The sequence below is a fragment of the Triturus cristatus genome, chromosome 8 (assembly GCF_964204655.1).
Source record: "Triturus cristatus chromosome 8, aTriCri1.1, whole genome shotgun sequence".
Taxonomy (NCBI): Eukaryota; Metazoa; Chordata; class Amphibia; order Caudata; family Salamandridae; genus Triturus; species Triturus cristatus.
In genome coordinates, this window is record NC_140591.1 from 1,585,411,289 (window position 1) to 1,585,432,209 (window position 20,921).

At 48.8% G+C, this 20,921-nt stretch overlaps 1 non-coding gene across 1 annotated transcript; it reads left to right on the top strand.

Annotated features, from left to right (window-relative positions):
- The first annotated feature begins 402 nt into the window (after positions 1 to 402).
- TRNAS-CGA (transfer RNA serine (anticodon CGA)) lies at positions 403 to 484 on the top strand. Its single transcript has one exon. It is a non-coding gene; the product is annotated as a tRNA-Ser (tRNA).
- The last annotated feature ends 20,437 nt before the right edge of the window (positions 485 to 20,921 follow it).

Below are 20,921 nucleotides of genomic sequence, written 5' to 3' on the forward strand. Positions count from 1 at the left end.
GGTTTGAGTCTCAGGGCGCTTGTGGAGCTGGTTTTGGGAGCTGGTGGGAAGGAGCGCCCCTTGCCCAGGCTCACATGGGGTGGAAAGGAGTGTGGCCGGAAGCAGGCGCCGCGAGTGGGGCCGGTTGTTTAGGATAACGCACCTCTCTTCGGACCTCGCACCGTGTGTGGGGCCTTTACAAGCCCCGTCTAGGTCAGCTGCCAGAATTACGGAGTTTAGTGCATAAGTAGAGTGTCTGAGAGGGATACAGTCAGAGTTAAATGTATACCTGGGGGGTGTTGCATTCACAGTGTTATGTGTGCTGCGCAGTATGTGTGAAGGTCAGGGGGCAGAGTTACGAGTCCAGAGGGCAGCTGGTTACACTGCACTCGTATACAACAACAGTGACGACGGCTTCAAGGCGCTGCGATGGCCGAGTGGTTAAGGCGTTGGACTCGAAATCCAATGGGGTCTCCCCGCGCAGGTTCGAATCCTGCTCGCAGCGGCTCCAGCTTTTGCATGAACATGGCTCAGTGTCCCCGAGGAAACCTTCACTTCCGGACTCGCCATCTCCATCTAGTCACAGAGTTAAAGGGCAATGAATGATACAAGTAAGATTAGAACATTAAGATCGCCAGGTCGTAATTTAGAGAGGGGTGGGGTCAGGGGTGCTGCTGTGTGTCCTTCAAGGGTCACTCACAGATGCAAGCACCTGCCATTCTTATGGAGCGCGCCTCTTTGCGCAGTCTTTCACCGCTCTCGCGGGCTCTCTCACTAGGCGCTATGAGGAAGATGAGGGTTAAAGTGAGGTTGGCGTGACTGTAAACAGCATCTATGCCCTGCTGCAGACTGCGGGTGACGTATGTGAGGTGTATTAGTGGGCTGCACATTATTGTATTTCATTGCTGGCTGGAAGCATGTGCCTTGTTAGCATTGGCGCTGCTGGTGTGTTCTCCGGGCCTACGTTGCTTTTTGCCGCTTGCATTTTAAAGGCGATTATCTTGCCTGCATTAAAGTGAGAGACGACACTAATTTTTATCTCAGCCTAAACCCTTAGGCAGAAGTAAAATTGCTTCGTAGCCTGATTGCCATACTTGTTTAGGCTTCACAAGACAGACCCTTTGTTATTTTCTAGTGGACTTGGCTGCCGCTCTTTGCTTACCATTAGTCAGTTTTAGTGTCACTGTCCTATGCTTGCTTCTTGCTCGTCAGTTTCCATAGGTTTCTTCCTCCTCCTGGGTTTGTGAACTTTTTGCTGTGTTCTTCCACTGCTAACATTTTCAAGGCACTACTTTTTTTCTTTTTCTTTACCCTCTTTGCAAGAGTTGGTGCGTTTTTCAGCGGTCTCTCCGGTGTATTTCTTCCCCTCTGTTTTCCTCCCTAACCCCTCTCACCCCACTCCGTTGTCCATGTACTTGTTAGTTTGCTTACCGCAGCCCCTCTAGCCCATCCACTCTATGGCCTGTCTGCTTCCCCCAGCTGCTCCCACCCGTTCTCTGTTGTCTGCCCCTTGTGCCAGCCCCTTCCACCCACTCTCCATTGTGCATGTGTTTGTCCCACCCCCCTTCCACCCTCTGCTGTCCATGTGCTTGCCCCCACCCCTCCCTCCCACCCTCTGCTGTCCTCTGCTGTCCGTGTGCTTCCCCCAAACCCTCCCTCCCGCCCTCTGATGTCTGTGTGCTTGCCCCCAGCCCTCCCTTCCACCCTCTGCTGTCCATGTGCTTGCCCCCACCCCTCCCTTCCACCCTCTGATGTCCGTTTGCAGGCCCCCACCCCTCCCTTCCACCCTCTACTGTCCATGTGCTTGCCCCCACCCCTCGCTGCCACCCTCTGCTGTCCATGTGCTTGCCCCACCCCTCCCTTCTACCCTCTGATGGCCGTGTGCTTGCCCCCACGCCTCCCTTCCACCCTCTGATGCCTGTCTGCTTGCCCCTAGGCTAAGGTGACCAGCCGTCCCAGGTTTCCCTGGACAGTCCCGGTTTTCAGGGGACTGCTCTGGTATCCCGACGCCTTTCTTTATTCTAAATGAATGTCCCGTTTTTTGGGAAAAGGTCAGTTCAACCTGAGAATCAGAAGTGAAAGGTATGCCCGCCTTGCACATGCGCCTCTAAAGTCTTAAATGATTGAAGTAATTTATTGGATTCTGCCCGGCAGCACAGGAGGTGTCCACTCCCTGCTCCCAGCAGCAGAGGGACAGAGCAGGGAGGAGGGCAGGGGGGTGCAGGGTGGAGGTCGCGCCATATATAATGTTATGTAAACATATCCTTGTAAATGTGTGTGCGTGTGTGTGTATATATATATATATATATATACAATAAAAAAACAGAAGCAGAGAACTCTGGGTAGTTTTTAAGTTTAGGTGGAAAGCAGCTCCAGTACAGAGCACCCTCAACACTAGCGACACTCTAAATTTGCTGACCTCAAAGGTCTGCTTTTCTGTCAAAGTCTTTAAGCGTAGGATTAGCACAATGCAATCCTCCTGTTGTCATTAAATTCTATGTTGGGTAATTTCTGATCGACTCAGCTCAGAGCCCTCCCGTTTTAAAGTGTTCGCGCCAGCAGCCTGTCGCAACCCAGAGGCGATCGAGCTCCAGCCCGCCTGGTGTCCCCCCGCCCCCTGCTCACTTGCTTCTGCTGATCACTGTATTTTAATATTCTTCACTTGGTTCCTCCTGTTGTTATTAAATTCTATGTTGGGTAATTTCTAATCTTTATTTTTAATTTCAGCCTTTTCCCGCCGCTGCTGCCCCTGCCACCCGTCCCCCGACACAGCCCCCGCTCCCACCTCCCTACCTCCAGTCCCGCCCCCCTACTTAATGGTGGCCGCTGCGGGGGAGCACGTGTGAAACCTAGACCTCCGGCCCAGGCCAGCACTCTCCCCACCAGCTCCGCTCTCAGCGCCGCATCAACTCAACTCAGAGCCCTCCTGTTTTCAAGTGTTCGCACCAGCAGCCCGCCGCAACCCAGAGGCGATCAAGCTCCAGCCCGCCTGGTGTCCCACTCGCCCCCGCTCACTTGCTTCTGCTGATCACTGTATTTTATTATTCTTCACTTGGTTCCTCCTGTTGTCATTAAATTCTATGTTGGGTAACTTCTAATCTTTATTTTTAATTTCAGCCTTTTCCCACCACTGCTGCCCCTGCGGCCCCTCCACCGACACAGCCCCCGCCTCCCTACCTCAAGTCCTGTCCCCCTCTCCTACTTAATGACAGCCGCTGTGCCGCAGGTGCGCTCAAGGCAAGCACGTCTGCGCCCGTCCACGGCCTAACCACGACCAGCACAAAAAACCCTGGAACGTCACCACCTCTAGCAAAACCTTCCCCTCCGCCGAACACCTTCACTTCCACATCCAGACCAGCCCTAACACCACACTCCAAGGAACCCTCGTCTACAGGCCCCCCGGCCCCCGGTCCCCTTTTGCCACCGCCATCACAGACTTCTTTGCACCCCACGCCATCGCATCAATGAACTACATACTCATCGGAGACCTCAACTTCCACCTCGACAACTCCAGCGACCCCAACACCACCATCTTCCGGAGCAACCTCGCCAGCATTGGACTCAACCAACTCATCATCGCACCCACTCACAGAGCAGGACAAACTCTTAACCCCATCTTCGCGGCAGGCAGCAGCATCCATTTCAGCCATACAACTCAACCACCCTGGACTGACCACCACTGCGTCCATTTCACCGTCGACAAATCCAGGGCACGAACCCCCCCCCCGCCCACCACGAAGGAACTGGCGCAAGGTCACTGACGAGCAACTGAACTCCGCCTTCACCATGGACACGCCCACCTGGACGCAAACATAGCAGCCACAGCACTCCACACCTGGATCTCCAGCTCGGCGGACAACCTCGCCCGCTACGCAACCCCGGCAAACAGCGTCCCAGGAAAGCCGACTGGTTCACCACCGATCTCCAAGAAATCAGGCACACCTGCAGACATTTGGAGAAAAACTGAAGGAACACCAAGACCACCGAAAACTACGCCACCTACAAACACGCCATCACGGACTACCACAACCAAATCAGAGCAACCAAAAGGAACTTCCTCCACAACAAAATTCTCGCCAATTCCGCCAACTCCAAGGAACTCTTCAGTGTCATCCGGGATTAAACCAACCCACGCAGCGAAGCCATGGACATCACCCCATCCCAGGCCCTCTGCGACAAGCTTGGAACCTTCTTCCACCTCAGGATCAAGACACTCTATGACAACTTCACCGACCACCCACAAGACACCACAGCTGCCCCCGCCCCCCAGAGATGCCAGCCAGCCCACCATCTCCAACTGTACACCACTCACAACCGAGGACACCACCACCACCCTGAAAGCCTTCCACTCGGGGACCCACCGACCCCTGCCCCCCCGCACATCTACCACAGGGCTGCGGACACCATCACACCGGAACTACAACGAACCATCAACACCACATACACAACAGGCACCTTCCCTGACGACTGGAAGTGCGCAGAAGTAAGACCCCTGCTCAAGAAGCCCACGGCTGACCCATCCGACCTCAAAAACTACCGGCCCATCTCTCTACTCCCCTTCGCAGCCAAGGTACCAGAGAAAGCAGTCAAACCGGGAACTGACACGTTTCATCGAACAGAACGCCATGCTCGACCTGTTTCAATCCAGATTCCGAAGCAACCAGAGCATCGAGACCACCCTCCTCGCCACCCCGGATGACATCCACGCCTTCCTGGATCAAGGCCACTCCGCAGCCCTCATCCTCCTCGACCTATCCGCAGCCTTTAACACCGTCTCGCACCGCAAACTAACCGACAGGCTACATGACACCGGCATACAAGGAACAGCCCTGAACTGGATTCGATCTTTACTCACCGGAAGAAGCCAAAGAGTCAGACTACCACCCTTCCTCTCCGTCCCAAGGAAATCACCTGCGGAGTCCCACAGGGGTCATCTCTGAGCCCTACTCTCTTCAACATCTACATGGCCCCCTCGTCAGACGCCACGGCCTCAACATCGTTTCCTACGCAGACGACACACAGCTCAATCTCTCCCTCACCAGGGACCCCGTCACCGCAAAACTCAACTTCCAGAGAGCAATGCAAGACGTCGCAGTCTGGATGACCAACGGCTGCCTAAAACTCAACACCGAAAAGACTGAAGTCCTTGTGCTCGGAACTAGTCCATTAGCATGGGACAACACCTGGTGGGCCCCCCCCCTCAGAAGCCCACCGACCCCATCAGACCATGCCAAAAACCTCGGCATCATACTCGACTCATCACTCGCCATGACCCGACTGGTCAACGCTGGCACTGCCAGCTGTTTCAATACCTTCCGCATCCTTCGAAAGACCTTCAAGTGGATCCCACCTGAGTCAAGGAAGACAGTCACCCACGCACTCATCACCAGCAAACTCGACTTTGGAAACGCCCTGTACGCCGGCATCAACAAATCCCTACTTCACAAACTCCAGACGATACAGAACAACGTGGCCAGACTCGTCCTCAGCATCCCATGGCACGAACCCATCCGCCAAAACCAGCGATAGACTCCACTGGCTCCCCGTGGAGAAGAGAGTCACCTTCAAAATCCTCACCCACGCCTACAAATGCCTCCACAACAGCGGACCCAAATACCTCGACGACAGAATAAACTTCCACTTACCCAAAATGAAACTCCGATCTGCCAACCTTGCACTAGCTGAAACCCCACGCATCCACAGAGCCAGAGCAGGCAGAAGATCGTTCTCCCACATTGCAGCCAAAACATGGTACGAGCTACTGTGAGACATCAGACACGCCCCCTCCTTGAACACCTTCAAGAAAACCCTCAAGACCTGGCTCTTCGGCTGAAACGGAGCTGCAAACCAACCACCCCTACCTCAGTGCCTTGAGACCCTCACGGGTGAGTAGCGCGCTTTCAAATCCCCGATTGATTGATTGATTGAGATAGAAAGGGTCAATGGGGTATATGTACAAGAACTGCTGCTAACTAACACTAGTTAGCAACAGTTTTCTTACTGTGGCCTAACACCAAAAACTATCACCTTGTTAGCATTGTATTTACAATACGTCGCTACATGGGGATAGTTTCAGGTAGCCGCGGTGTAAAACTGTGGCTAACACTAGCGTGAGGGCGATACAAATTCTGACGTTTGTGGGTGGAAACTGACGAAAGGCCCATTAGCGGCAAAAAATCTCACGTTAGTCAGCCCAACGTGACTTTTTTTGCCTCTGGAGGCAAAAATAGCCCATAAGTCCACCTCCAATGAAAAATAGGAAACAAAACCAATGGAATGCTGAATAGAGCAGCCAGGGCCAACAGATCAACAACCCCCCCCAAGCTTCCTAACAGCCAGGATGACCAGCCAGAGTCCCAGGGGGAAACGTAAATTCAGGGCTACAATAATGAAAATTGGCACATCGCTGGGCAAAACCAGTGATGCATCACTTATCATTGCACACTCCTTGCAACACCATGGTATCAAAATTTTGAAAGTGTGGACTGTCCCCGCCCGGGGCCTAAAGGCCTCGCTGGGCCTGCGTCTGGGACCCGGAGTGGGATGCGGAGGTTCTGGGCTGTGGCGGTAGACATTGAGGCATCGGCGATTGCCCTTACCTGGTGGTGAAGTCTGCCATGTTGCATGGAGACACGTTGCTGACCTGTGTCAGAAGACCACCTGGTGCCCCTTGGAGTTTTGAATGATAGAGGCGCTCCTGCACACCCATGTAGGGAGGTCTGCATCGCATACCACACGCCACCATTACACTGTGGTGCACGGAGGAGATTACCAATGGCGAGCCACACCTCTCTGCATCACAGGCTGGAGGATGTTGTGCTGGCTGGACGCTGTGGAGGGTGAGGTCCCTGAGCTGTGCCAAACTTGTGTAGTGGGAGCACTGCAACTTCACGCATAAGGGGGTCCTTTTGCATCACCTGCATCGGGAAGTTCCCCAGAAGACTCGGCAGCAACAGCTGTACCCAGGCTTGTGAAATCCCACCTGGCTGAGTCTCCTGCTGGCTGAGTCACAGATTTGGAGAGAGTGTAGTGGATTGCACCACTGCATCAATGCATCAATGTCCAGGTGAGGAGAAGGTGGTATGTGTAGCGGAGGAGGTCCGGGGGTCGAGCCGGGCCCAGGTCTAGCACCTGTGGGTGATGCACCCACAGTGGCGGCTCATCCGCTATGGTGGAAAAGCGTCACCTCACTGCTTTCAAGCAGTGCAAAAAGAGGAAACATAATACGATGATAACTTTCTGATGTACTCATGCTATGTTTCCTTATGGGGCGGGAGAGTGGGTGGAGCTGCTCGACTCATGGAACAGGGCAGGGATGGAGTGGGATGCCCACTCAAGTGTGCAATGACTGATAGATCAGCCCTCTCAGGATGCCCAAAGAAGTCATGCACACATCCCTGTTTGCAATGCAAGCTGCATTACACACTGCATGGAGAACACCCCTCCAACCCCTGGCGGAATTCCTTGTCACGGCTGTAGCGGGCACCGGGCGTTTTCCTGGTGAGTTGGTAGGGTGTGGGCCGGTTTTGGCCGTCTGGGGGGCCGTTTGTGTTACTGGGGGCCTGCAATATCGCCCCCCTGTAACAAAATCGGCGAAACCAGCTCGGGCAAACAGCTCCGCTGCACCCCCAAGGGGACCTGGCTGAGCAGTTTGCCAGGGCCGGTTTCGGTGCCCAGCCCGGCCCTGGTCATGGCGCTCAAAAATAATGACAACGCCGCATTGTAGCATTGTGATTGACTTATGGGAGGGAGTCGGGCTGCCTGCTTCCTGGTCCTGGAAGCAGACTCAGGAGAGGAGGAGCACAGAAGACACGGGACCCAGCCTCGAGGTAAGAATTTGTTAAAAATATATTTAAAACCCCCACTCCCCCGAACCCTCCAGTGTCCTTTTCCACGTTTCCTGCCTCCCAGCTTTCCAGCCCCCCCCCTACAGCACTATATAATAATGTGCTGCCATGCGAAGAGGGCGTACTTCGGACTCTCAAGAGGAACTCCATGAAGACGTTCCAGAAATTTGGACCAACTTCAGAAAAAGGCTTCATAAGGGGACCGACTCAGCTGGTAGAACCAAGCAGCCCATCTTAAACTGCGAGTTGGCCTAACCTGCTGGTTTGTCCCACTGAATAGCACCAGATGTGTAACTTCCAGAGTTTGACCAGGACATCCCTGAAAAGCAAACTGGCAAACACTCACTAAATCCGACCAGGTGAAGAGCATCGAGGGACCCCAGCAGAATAAGCCCCAGAAACGTTTTTAAGTCAAAAGGTAACATTTTGACCGAAGCCTACCATGAGAGGTATCCGAGCAGGGCTCCTTAGCGGTCTGCTTGAAACTTTGACTTTGTCCCGGTCAAGTACAATCAGATGCCCCAGATTGTCCTGTAGGTTTCTAAGTGCTAGAAAGTGTACATTCTTTAAAGAGTAATGTCTCCGGTTCCCTACATTGGATTTTTTTTTCATTTTGGTGTCATTTTAAAGATAAAAATATTTCCTATTTTTATATATTGGTGTTGGATTTTTATTGTGTGCTGTCTTAATTATTTACTGAATTGGTGTTTTTAAATGTTTTACATTCCTGTCTCCTAAATTAAGCCTACCATCTCGCAGCCAAGCTACCCAGGTTTGAGCATGGGAATAATTTATTGAGACCTGCACTGTGCCCTAGCCCTCCCTTCCACCCTCTGCTGTCCGTGTGCTTGCCCTCACCCCTCCCTTCCACCCTCCGATACCTCTGTGCTTGTCCCCAGGCTAAGGTTACCAGACGTCCCAGATTTCGCTGGACAGTCCCGGTTTTCAGAGGACTGTTCTGGTATCCCGACGCTTTTATTTATTCTAAATAAATGTCCATTTTTTTTGGTAAAGGTCAGGTCAACCTGAGAATCAGAAGTGAAATGGATGCTCTCCTTGCACATGCGCCTCTAGAGTCTTAGCCTCTAAAGTCTTAAATGATTGAAGTAATTTATTGGATTCTGCCCAACAGCACAAGAGGTGGTCCACTCCCTGCTCCCAGCAGCAGAGGGACAGAGCAGGGAGGAGGGCAGAGGGGCGCAGGGTGGAGGTCGTGCCATATATAATGTTATGTAAACATATCCTTGTAAATGTGTGTGCGTGTGTATATATATTATCTACTGGCAGTCGCCAGTAGATAGTTATAGTTAGGACCGTGTTTCCATAGGAAATCCGCAACATTCTATTTGGAATAACTTTGGCGCCGGTTGACGAATCCTCGCGAAATTTTTAAAATAGGTGGGTTGCTCCGCTCCGCTCCTACCCTGAAAGTCTCGGGGGGATTTGTCAAGCGGGGGCTGAGAAAAAAGGGGGGTCCCAAAACACGTTTTCCCCATGCAATTTTCCATAGGGACCTTTAGTCCAAGGTACAGCCCGAACGGCTGAACAGAATTACTTGAAATTTGGCAGAGAGGTAGTCCTCAGCTCAGGGAAGTGCCTTTTGCAGGTCTGGTGTCAATCTGTTCAGTAGTTCCTGAGAAAATCAAAAGTAAAATCATATATATATATGTGGGCAGAGCCTAACCACACATCTCATCTGAGATCTGATTGGCTGTCAGCACTTCATCCAAGAAGTGTTGGCAGCCATCTTGGGACCAATATACATGACAGCACCTCATTAAAAAGCATTGCAGTTAATAGAAGGTTTTAAGGCTTTAGTTACATTATAAATCATTTGTTGATGGTACCATACTCATTTTAGGAATTGTGGTATGTTCTAAGGTGATTTCACCATGTGAAAAAGCCTTCTGCTGGGATATCATGATTGAGAGAAAAATATTTTCTCATGCTTTTCCCACAGAGGTTTGGAAGGTGATCTATAAGCTAAACTGAGAGCTTATTTTCTGTAAATTCACATTATCTTTCTCAGTCATGTGAGAATGAAGTCTGACATTCTCAGTAAAACATGTACATCCAACAAGGGCAGAGACTGTCAGTTGATTCCTTTGTGTTCTACTGCAGCTTCCCAGAGTGTTCCAAAGAACAACTAGAGCGCTAACAGTCCTACTTATGATAAAAGTATGGCACACCTGAAGCCATCTTGCTTGGATTAAAGTGGTAACTCTTAAAACATTTAATTTAAAAAGGAACAAAATGAGGGGGTTCATTTTTCCATAACAAGTATGATTAGTGCTGCAGAAAGAAAAACTAGGGCACATTTTGACTTCTGAAATCCTCTTTTATTTCATTAAAAAATTCTGACATGCAGACTGAAACATGCACTTTCAATACCAGCAGCAGTTTTCCCTGGTGAGCAGTAGCTTTACTACAGTGATCTAATGAGCAACTAGAGTGCTAACTTTCAGAATTTATGGCAATTGTGTCACATATCTGAATACCTTCATGATGGAATCAAAGTAAAAAACTGAAAGCATTTCCTACTGAGGAGACTGCAGTACATGAGGAAATTAGGAAACTTCATAACAAATAAATCTCCCAAGATGGCCACCGGAGACAAAAGAGCCCAAATGTAGCCCAAAATCACCCAGATGTAGCCCAAATATAGCCCAATGACAGAAGTGTGCAAAACACTTATTATTTTGTGTTTTTGCAGTGTTATATAGTGCAGACTTGTCAGGTATTGGAGTGCTTTACATGAGCATTGGTTACATCACACAAGAACAAATTCTTTTTGGTTGTAGACATGGGGAGACTAAGTGATTTGACCAGAATCACAGAATGTCGAGCTGAAGCAGAAACTCCAACCTGGTTCCCCAGTTGCAAAGTCTGCAGTTCTGGAAGTAACACCACATCCTCTCCCCTAAGTGCAACATTTAATCAAGTGGTCAACTGGATAAAAAAACATAAAGATAACAAATAATTTAAAAGTGCTTTGTCGCTATTTGAAAACTCAGAAAATATGTCCTTATTTTAGTCTTTTAGAGCACTAACCATAATTTCGATGCCAATAAGACCCTCTCATATATGTAATTTCTAAAGGAAATGCTCTAGGTATTACAGTTTTGATTACATCAAGATGACGTCAGGCGTTCCACACTTTTGTAATAAATATAGAATGTTAGCAATCTAGTTGTTCATTAGGATACTGTTGAGAGGCAGAGGCCAGGGGCACGGACTCTGAAAATTGAAGGCAGGTAGGAGGGTGCAAAGGCAACAATTTAACCACACTGAGCAGGCAGGAAGGGCCGTGGCAGCACAACTGACTATGGAGGGCAGTGGAAAGGGGGGCAGGGGCAACAAACCAACAATACAGGACTTGCAAGAGAGGCTGTGGCAATGTAATAGACCATTGTGGGCAGAAGGAAGAGGCAATGGTAGTACAACCATACATGCCAACAGACCCGATTCAGCCAGGAAACGTCCAATGTTTTTAAGCTCAAATGGGCTTTATTTGATCTGTCTCCTGTCTACAATCTCCTCTTTTTCAATGTAACTCAAAGGGGAAAATCAATACCCCAGTTTTTTTCAAAATCTCCCTCTTACCAAGTTCAAAATGTTCGCAAGTATGGTACATTGGATCATGGAAGGAAATGGGGTAGGGACATGGACTTGGATAACAGAGGACATGAGGGACATGGAGAGGTGCACCAAACTGACCCTGCAGGGCAGGCATCAGGGTTTGCAGCAGCACAATACACCACACAGGGCATGCAGGACGGGAGTGCAGCACAACAATCCATAGAAAGCAAGAGGGAGGGGACAGGACCATGCACATGGACAACAGAGAACAGAGTGGCAAGAGGCAATGGTAGATAGCTGACCATAATGGACAGACAGGAGAGAAAGCTGCGGCATAACAGACCATAAAGGGCAGGAGGGACGGATCAGGGGCATTACAATGGAACAGATAAGCCAGGAGGGAGAGAGTAGGGGTCTGCACATGTAAACAGAGGGCTGGGGGCAAGGGGGCAGGGCAGGAGCAGCAAGATAGCCATGGAGCTCAGGCAGGATGGGCACTAGAAGCAAGACACACCATGAAGAGCAACAGTGAGACTGTGATGGCATACACACAGACCATGGAGGGAAGGTGGGAGGGGGTCAGGGGCAGCTAACTGACCACACAGGGAAGGTGGGAGGGGCCATGGCAGCACAGAAGACCATGCATGGCAAGTGGGAGGGTTAGTGGCAGCACAATGGCTATGATGGGCAAGAAGGAGGGTGCAGGGGCATGCACAAAGGACGATGGAGGATAGAAGGGAGGGTCAGGACCTGTGCACAGACAAGAAAGTTCAGGGGAAGGGGCGTCAACAGACCGCACGGGGCAGGCAGGAGGAGCAGTTGCAGCACAACAGACCAGGAAGGGCAGAAGGGTGTGGCAGTACAATGGACCATGTAGGACAGGAGGAAGATGATAGGGGCATGGCATGTGGACAGGCAGGGTGGAGGCGTCAGGGACAGGTTACAGTCATCTGACAATGCTAGGCAGGTGGGAGGGGAGTGGCAGCTCAACAGAACACTCAGAGTAGATAGGAGTGGCAGGTCCATGGAACATGGTGGGCAAAAAGGATGGAGCAGGTGCATGCACAAATACATCGGAGGGCAGGGGGAAGGAGAATAGGGGCAGCAAGCTAAGCACAGAGTTTAAGCAGGAGGTCAATGATGGGGCATTGAATTGGGCAATGGAGGGCAGGAGGAGGGGACTGGTACATCATACTAAATTGAGGGCAGTGGCAGCACAGCAGACCATGCATGGCCGGAGGGAGGAGGCTAGTCCATGGATTCACACAACAGAGGATAGGGAGGAGGGGGATGGGGCAGCAAGCTAACTGTTCAGAGAAGGTGGGTATTAGGAACTTTATTGTTTTTAAAACGTGTGTCTGTGCGAACTACTTAAAGTATGAACAAGTATGCAGCATAATCTCACTTTTATTCAGGAAGAAGAGGACGTTTGTGACTGTGACTCCGGGCTCACTTGGCAGAAACACCCCCTGACCCTCCACCCCCTATCGCAAAATGTAATGCACGTGAAAAGGGTAGGTGAACACAGTGTTATATAGAACATAGTCCTGAGAGCACGATTGAAAATGAAAACTAGATATAGTGTATGGTATAAACTATGCACCAAAAAGTGTGATATAAGATGAACCGGGCGTGAAATATAATATGCAATACATTGTGCGCAATGACAGATTCATTGGAGAGCGCGAGATAGCACAGGCACTAGCGCGTGCTATGCGATGTGCGCCTTGGAGTGTAATATGCACAGGGCAGTGTTGTGTAACCTAACTAGTCTCTAAAGTTGTAATATAAAATATATGCTGGGGAGTGTAACGTTGCATATGCACTGTGACAAAGATATGGATCCCAGATTGTAATATGTATGGCATAGCACTGTGCGTTATAACATAGGCATCGAGGAAGGCACGTTAGATGGGGCAATATAACCCGTGTGAAGACAAGTGTGGCATGACATATTCACGAGGGGGTGTTACAGTGCACATGGGCTAGAGAGTGTCATAGCACATGCACTAGCTGGTGGAATACAACACAGAGGTGTGTGGCACTCGGCAGGCAATGGTGGGTGTAACACAGCATTGGGCTCTACCAGGAGCGCGCTGTGACTCTCAAGTGATGTTCGTCCCCTTTCCAGAGAGTAAAATAAAAAGTATTACACATACGGCAGTGGATGTGTGTTTTATTAACCATGAGGGGGGTTTCTTACATAGTTTTGGTCGAATTTTTGTCGAATCCCCTTTGAATGGCTTGGTGTGCATGTGTATTAAATGTGCCCGTCAATAGCTACCCATGTTTGTATAAATAAACGACAAGGGTGTCTACCGGGATTAGGCACGGTAGGGCATCAGACATGTCAGAGCTTCACTAGTGGTGTAAATACATTCCACGTGGATTCATTGTATGCATAGTCGCCTTTTAATTAATATCACTCAAATCGTCATGGTGATAGGTACTTACGGTTTGTCCAGCATGTCCTAGGTGTGTCTATAAATATATATTTTTTAAAAATAATAAAAAACAGTGGCCGGCCCTGGGGATTGGGGTAAAAAAATATAATTAGGAGACAGGCCCTGGGGGATGGGGTCATCAGGGCCAATAAATTAGAATAAGAAGGGGAACCACACAGCCCCTCTTCTTAAAAAATTAAAATAAATAAAAGACTGGCATCGTGCCGGAGGCCACGCCCCCTCCTTGCAGCACTCTGCAAACGCGCCCCCTGGCGAGTTGTAAGTTGCGGAATTAATTCCTCTTCAATACTGAGGGTCCCTGAGGGCCAACTAGCCCAACAGGCATCTCCAGTATGCGCCAGGGAGCTGCGCTGCAGACAGGTGTTCTGAGGCCAAGCCCCTTTTTACACCTCTCTGCAACGCAGCTCTGTGGCGCTTACTGGAGGTACCTAGTTGTCTAGTTTGACCCTAGGGACCCTTAGGATTCAAGGGGACTTAATCTCTCAACTTAGAACAGCCACAGGGCGCTTTTACACAGTGGTGAAGGGAGGGGACGGGGCCTGAGGTGACGTGTGCAAACACGCACTATGGCACGTTTTAAATTGGGGATATAATTTCCCTTCAATACTGAGGGCCCCTGGGGGCTAACTAGCCCACCAAGTGCTTCCAGTAAGCGCCACTGAGCTGCATTGCAGAGAGGGGGTCCAGACTGTGCCACTTTTTACACCTCTCTGCAACGCAGCTCTGTGGCACTTACTGGAGGTACCTAGTGGGCTAGTTGGACCCTAGGGACCCTCAGGATTCAAATGAACTTAATCTCCCAACTAAAAACGGACACCGGGCGTGTTTACACAGTGGTGAAGGGAGAGGACGGGGCCTGAGTTAACGTGTGCAAAAACGCCCTGTGGCCTGTTTTAAGAGGTAGTTTTAATCCCCCTGCCCTATTATATACTAGGGGCTTACAGAGGAGGTCATGCTAATCACAGGGGGACCCCAACGCATAATGTTCCCTAGTGTATGTAGGTGTTTTCATTGTATTCTAAGTGTCTTTTAACATAGCACTGGCTCTAGGACTGGTTAGTCAGACTCAGTTACCACCAGTATCCGTCTGAAAAAGTTGAGGGTACAGGATGATTTTGCAACAAGGATTCTTTCTGCTCTTCTTTTTGTTCTTTCTGCGCGTTATCCTTCTTCCTGCACTTTTCTTCGTCTTTGAGGACTTCTGTTGCTTCTTTCTGCACTTCTTTTTTTTCTTTCTGTGCATTTTTTCTTCTTTCTTCACATGTCCTAACTCTGTAGGCATAGTTAGAAATTAGCATTTAAAAAACCTTTGAAATTCACAGAAAAACCCATAGGTTTCAGGCACGTTATAGTTAGGAATTAGCATTTAAAAAACCTCAGAAATTCACTGAAAAAAACATAGGTTTCAGGGGTGTTATAGTTAGCTGGACTTTTCACTTGTACAAAACCATTGAAATTCCCCCGTTGTAGTTAGATCAGCTAACTATAACTCGCGCGCCCGCAATGCACTGCTGAAGACGTCACATATTACATCACTCATGACATGGTCAGTGACATCACTCATGACATCACTGATGACATCTCAAATGACATCACTGATGACATCATCCTTGTGATAGAGTGGCAGACCTCCTCTCACCCTAATATAACCTTTGATACACACATTCAAAAATAGAGACTAAAATTTTCAAAACAATGGACATACCAATACCAGTTACAACAACCTCTTCAGTAATTCTAAGATCCACATACACATCCACTCATTCACCAACAATCCTACACAGTCACTCATACATGTACTCACTCATCATATGTACTCATACACCTATACATCCTGTTACACAATGCCACTCATCCATAGAGTTACTCACACGTAGTCACTCATGCTAATAAAGAATCAAACATACATTTACTTGCATATACAGCTATACACACACCACCACACTTACTTCTACGGAAACTTACACATACTTAGTATGTTAAACAATCACTTATAGAAGCACATACTTATTCATACAGGAACTCTTTCAATCTCTCACTCTCACATATACTCACTTATATACACCAATAGTCACATATACTAGTTTAAAACATATGTAGTTACTCATAAAGACACTATTGAGACAGTCATTCACTCACTAACACACCCATACACACACTCATCCACCCATACAGTCCTGCACACATGCTGTCTTCAACACATACAAACAGTGAGTCACTCATTCATGCACCTATGCACTACGTAATACCCCCACCGAACCATGCAGACACTCAGACTGATACTCAAAAAACCAACTAATAACCTATATAGACACCCATGTAGCTACTCACCAACCCATGCAGCCACTTATACACAAAGTGAGAGACTGATACAGATATTTACATATTTAAACATTACTCACTAAGCCATGTATTCACTATGATACACTTAATCAGTCAGTTACACAATCAATTTTTCAAAAACAAATCATCCATTTAGACACTTATATACCCATTTATTCTTCCATCGACCTTGAGATATACATATATAAAACATATTTAATTTTCAGAAAAACAGACATTCACTGGATGATGTCATCAGTGATGTCATCAGTGATGTCATTTGAGATGTCATCAGTGATGTCATGAGTGATGTCACTGACCATGTCATGAGTGATGTAATATGTGACGTCATCAGCAGTGCATTGCGGGCGCGCGAGTTATAGTTAGCTGAACTAACTATAACGGGGGAATTTCAATGGTTTTGTACAAGTGAAAAGTCCAGCTAACTATAACACCCCTGAAACCTATGGTTTTTTCAGTGAATATACAAATATATATATATATATATATATATATATATATATATATATATATATATATATATATATATATATTATATATATGCAAAAAAGAAGCAGAGAACTCTGGGTAGTTCTCAAGTATAGAGCACCTTCAGCACCAGTGACACTCTAGATCTGCTCACCTCAAATGTCTGCTTTTCTGTCAAAGTCTTTAAGCGTAGGATTAGCACAATGCCATCCACGACGAGATAGAAAGGGTCAATGGGGTATATGTACAAGAGCTGCCGCTAACTAACGCTAGTTAGCAGCAGTTTTCTTATCACGGCCTATCACCAAAAACTATCGCTCTGTTACAATGCATTTACAATACGTCGCTATATGGCGATAGTTTCAGGTAGCCTCGGTGAAAACTGTCGCTAACACCAGCGTGAAGGCGATACAAATTCTGCCGTTTGCGGTTGAAAGCTGAAGAAAGGCCCATTAGCGGCAAAAAAAACTCACGTTAGTAAGCTCAGCGTGACTTTTTTTGTCTTTAGAGGCACAAATAGCCCAAAAGTCCACCTCCAATGAAAGATAGGAAACAAAACCAATGGAATGCAGAATGGAGCAGCCATGGCCAAGTGCAGCACAGATCAAAACCCCCCAAACCCCCCAAGACTCCCAATAGCCAGGATGACCAGCCAGAGTCCCAGGGGAAAAAAGAATTTAGGGATACAATCATGAAAAGAGGCACATCGCTGGGCAAAACCAGTGATGCATCAGTTATCATTCACACTCCTTGCATATGGCCAGGTATTGAGGACTCCCCTCCCATTGGTGGCTTTGTTGACCTCAAAACTCCCCTCTGGACAGGGATCCCGGGATGGTTGCTTCCAAACCCCTCTTTCCCCTGAGGCATCGATAATAAAATCATCCAAACAAGGAACTTGGATTAGGGGTCGGATAACCCCAGCCGTATTTTATTAAAATTAATAAATCATAATTAAAAATTCATAACACAATCTTAATATGCAGAAAACCCAAAACATATTCAATCCCATTTCAAGTACACTTATTTACACATCTTTGAGGGCTAACCTTAGCATGAGTCTAATACATAGCCATACCTAACCTAAAACTGGAATATGTACACTCTATTTTCTGCATATCCTGGATGAGCCTACGTGCAAGGTCATGACTGTTCCCAACTACTTGCCCGGTCCCCCTTTAACGGAGTGACATTGTGCAGATTCCTTTCCGCAGGCACCCCCTACGCCCTCTAACACTAACTCTCAATGACTGGTGTTATGCCACGTTGGTGCCCATGCTCCTGTATGGGAGTTGGCCCAAAGGGCCAGCTGGAAGCGGTACTTCCTACCCCCACACCCTTCAGCCTACCGGCCGTAGGCACCCCTTGGAGTGTGATAAGGGACCACTGTCCCCTCCAGGCGTCCCTATTAAAAAATGGGATGCCTACTAAGAGATGCAAAAATTCACCTAGCAATCATGACCTTACCGCAGACCAAGGATACTCAGACAAAATACGACAAGCATAAATGACGTTACCCTGTAAGATAAACATACCAACAAGACATTATTTGGAACACACTTTACTAACTGCAAAAGAAGATTACAAAAATCAATTTGGAAAGAAAACCATTACACAAAAAACACCTGAACATAATTACTTCCTAAACCTCGTTGCCTCAAGATATGGTGGATGGGGAAAAAGAAACAGAGGCTTCCAACAGTCTCCGGTGTGTGGGGGGGGCGAACAGCTGGTTCACGAAGCGGAGCGGCGAGGAAAAGACCGTGCAGCCGCTCTGCGCTCCTTTTATACGAGCCTTAGCCCCCAAAACAGGAATGAACAGGTACCAGCGATATCCGGGACCCGTTTCGTGTGCGTTGCCCCGGAAGTGCTTCTTCCACTTCCGGGGCATGCCCTGGGTGTCCAATCAGTGCCCGTGGGGGCCCATGCAGAAGAAGCATCGCGGGGACCGGCACAACCGCCATATTAGTGGCGTGACCGAGTTCCCTGTGGCGCCTCGGAATATGGCCAGGTATTGCAGAGTCCCCTCTCATTGGTGGATTTGTTGACCCCAAAACTCTCCTCTGGACAGGGATCCCGGGAAGGTTTCTTTAACTCCTCTTTCCCCTGAGGCATCGATAATAAAATCATCCAAACACAGAACTTGGATTAGGGGTCGGATAACCCCAGACGTATTTTATTAAAATGAATAAATCATAATTACAAATTCATAACACTATTTTAAAACGCAGAAAACCCAAAACATATTTAATAACAATTCAAATACACTTATTTACACATCTTTGATGGCTAACCTTAACATTAGTCTAATACATAGCCATACTTATACCTAAAACTGGAATATTTACACTCTGTTTTCTGCGTATACTGGATGAGCCTACGTGCAATGACTGTTCCCAACTACTTGCCAGGTCCCCCTTTAACAGAGTGACCTTGCGCAGGAGGCCCATTTGCCCATCAGATTCCTTTCCGCGGGCACCCCCTACGCCCTCCAATGCTACCTCCCAGGGGCTGATGTTATGCAACGCTGGCGCCCATGTGCCTGCGCGGGGGTTGGCCCAAGGGGCCTGCCGGAAGCTGTACTTCCTACCCCCGCACCCTTCAGCCCACCGGCCGTAAGCATCCCCTGGAGTGTGATGAGGGACCACTGTCCCCCCCCCAGGCATCCCCATTAAACAATGGGATGCCTAGAGGTAAAAATTGACCTAGCAATCATGACCTGACTGCCACAGGCCAGTATAGTTTACCGACTATCTGGCCCCCCATCCGCTGCTGACCTGAAGGTCATGTCCTGTTTGTTACCCCTAACATCCAGGCTAGCACATTCTCCAGGAAAAAAATCATTGCCCAGTTTGGAAAGGTGCACCCTGTCCTGCAGAAAAAAACACTCGCCACGGATGCAACCATGCTCAATCGTCTGCAATTTGGGAGACTGGAAAAGCTTATCTATCCTGTTATTAATCCTCTTAACGGAGTGATTCAAAGCCCACACAGACTCACCCGCCCCACCATTGGATCCTCGGGATCATGTGAGACCATACCAATACTGCCTGTGGCACTGCTTGGCCAACCATCCTACTTCTGTGATTATTTCCTCCACCACTCCTTTCCTACCCTTGTGTACCAGGTCATTGCCTCCCAGGTGTATTATTACCGCAGCGGGTGTTGCTGGGGACCTAAGGAGCAAAGCACCCATCACATTACGGAACTGACTCAATCGCAATACCCTTGATCGTGTAATGACACTTGACTGTGTAATGACACCTTAAAACCCACCTGGCGGGCCCTGTCTGCGAAAGTTCCTGTGAGAAAATGCTGTTTCAACCTGCTCACACATGAATGGCCTATGATCCAGACTTCCCTGTGGCTGGCCCCCAGGCGGGTACCTGGCGTGGGCGAGGCTCAGTTGACTGGCGGATGACGGTTAGCTCTCCTCCTGCGGGACAGGATGTGGAAACTGCAGAGTAGTGAAACAAGGCAAAACATTAGTAATGATACTTAGAGTAAATGTAGCCGCACATATCGTTTGTGACAGTCTGAAGACTACTGCCCTATTCTTTGAACATCTGTTCCGATCAGTCCCAGGGCCGTGGCTACAGTAGCTGCCCCAATCCTGAAGGAATGGGTACCAAATTTAGATGCATCCAGGACTACCTCCCCCGGTGCCAATGCCAAGATTCTCCCAAACTGAAACCTTTGAGAGGAGTTCCAACCTGGTGGATCAACAATGGCCCCCCTGCACCCCGTAGCCTGCAGGCCATGCATGCCTCCAAGTTGCCCACCGGACAGCATGAGCTCCCCAGAGTTTTGAGCAAGATAACGTGATCCCCCCTCCCGCTCTGATACATTTTTGATCTGGGGATTGACAGGGATACTGACCCTGCCTGTAGGTGAAGATAGGCAAATTGCATCACACCCTGCCAATCGTGTTCATTACGCGCCACCAATTGTCCAACTCTGAAAGTGCCATAAAAGGCAAGGGAAATGGCAGACCTAAACAGTTAGACCTCACTGGTGGATCTACATACTTTCCCCAATGCCCCCATGAGGGCTGAGAGCACTTCAATGCTAGTCGGATGTCTAATGTCCGGCTGGGCACCCTGCAGGCGTTGCCAGCCCTTCAGAGCCCTGTGAACTAAGAATGAGCCCGTGGGATCCCTGTGCCTCGGCATCTTTGCAAAAAAGGCTATCGCTGTCATGTGGCGCTTTGCGCATGCCACAGAACGCCCTGTGTCCCTCA